Genomic DNA, 2,102 nt, shown 5'->3' with positions numbered 1-2,102 from the left:
GTGACTATAACGGTAAATCCCCCCTAGATATCTTCGGGGTTGGTCTTTGCCTTGCAGTAAGCGCCTAGAGGCAAAAACAACGACGATGACAGTTCATAATTTATTTCTGGTGCACGTTGTGTTCTTATTAAATAATATAAATTCGATTTATATTCGTCCTATTGAAAAAAGTTAAATGTGAATCTTTTGTACATAGCGTATTATGTCATTTTTAAAATTAATTCATTCATTTTTATTATATATACAAGTAAAATACTTGCACTATAAAAATTATATTAAAACCTTCTTAGTCTTTGTTTACTTTGACATCTCTTTGGTTAACTTCTATAAAAAAAGGTTGGTTTTGATCCGTCACCGGCGCATCATGTTTATTGCATTCAAATAATTCACAATATATAAAGGTATGCAACATTACTTTTATTACGCAGTATGCATTTTAATTCCAAAAGTATTTAAAGTTTAGGGCACCGCCTCATTCTTCTGTCTAAATTAATAACTATTTGAATGTAAAAAATCCAAAACCAGTACTCTTATATGTAATATGTAAATATTTCTATATGCATTTGTTTTCAACAAGAAGAATCTATAATCCGAGATGCCTTTATTAAGTTTAATGGGTCGTATGATCGAGGGTTTTTAAAAATATAATAAAGTCATAAAGTGGTGGATAGAGTACATATTTTATTTAAAAGACTGTTAAATTTTGAAGCTGAAAAATTAACGTGAATTTAATTGTTACCTGTTTTAATAATTTATTTTTTTCATAACAACAAAATAGTTCAATTGTATCAAATGTAAAAAAAACAATTCGTTTTTATTTTCTTCGCAAAATTAGTTTCTTTTTATTTTTTTTTTCTTTATTGCAATGTGAAATATGGATATTTAAATGTAAATATTGTGACTGTTACCATGTAAATTACTTCATGGCGAACTATTTTTGATTTTGTTTTTAATTTTCTATTCAACGAAAACATCGTAAGCGGAATTTCCGTGGCTAATTGTTATGTGCTTCATAGCGTGCAATTGTTTAGGCGAGTATTGTCGCGTTAGCTATTTCAACCGCCAAATGTTTTGTTGGAGTATCGGTTTTCGTTAATAGATGACCCATCTTATATCTCATGGTATTGTGTGTAAACGGCATATGAGCGGTGCTCACATACTATTCGAGATGGTTTTGCACGTATTCCTATTCGTATGATTGCTGAACACGTCGCAACATTTTTTCAACTATTAAAAAATACATGGAAAACAGCGAAAAGAACATTTTTTTTTACTTTGGTAAAAGATTTATTTTTTATTACTTTTGTCTTCGATCATTTAATAATAAGCGCTTATAAAAAACTTAAAGGGTGCATAAATAAAAAACATGTTGATGATTTCGATTCCCGAGATTTTTATTTTATTTCTTCCATAACTGACACTGATTTATAATAACAACTAAGTGAATAAACTAGTTTCTATTCAAACACATTTAATATTTGAATGTCCATAAACTAGCCTAAACATCAGTAGAATTAATAGTTATATGTATGTATGTAGAGTGATTACTAGACAGAAATCGCACAAGACACTATTTTTTTTATTATTTAAATTGACATTATTAAAATACACGAAGAATCCCAGCCTAAAGAGCTAATTATAGTATTTTATATCGATTTTGCCTTTCCCCTTTTTTATAAATATATTCTGTTACAATAAAATTCTATGACAATAAAATTTATGAAAATAAATAACACAAGTTTTGAAATAGACAGATGACTAATATCAAATAAGTTAAGTCCTTTTTATCTTAATGTTCTAAGCGAAACAATTTAAAATTGTTAATACGTAAATCATAAACAACGACGTAATAATCTAATATTTAAATTACAAAGGTATTCTATGGACAATTTTCAACATTCCATTTTTTGTGTTGCATCATCATAAAATACTATTTACATTTGTTAGAGAAACTTTATTGGTTTCGTCCAAAAAGGTGTTAAATAAAAGAGAATTTCTAAATAATCCAATGGAAGGATAGTATATTTTTCTATTTAATCATATCACAGTACCGTAAAGTTAAAACATATTATTAAATATCAGAAATCAATAAAGCAGTCATG

This window comes from Battus philenor, unplaced genomic scaffold (assembly GCF_028537555.1).
Source record: "Battus philenor isolate CCGP_79_NKW_IND1 unplaced genomic scaffold, ilBatPhil1.0.hap1 SCAF_16, whole genome shotgun sequence".
In the NCBI taxonomy this organism is placed as follows: Eukaryota; Metazoa; Arthropoda; class Insecta; order Lepidoptera; family Papilionidae; genus Battus; species Battus philenor.
This window is presented reverse-complemented; position numbering follows the sequence as displayed.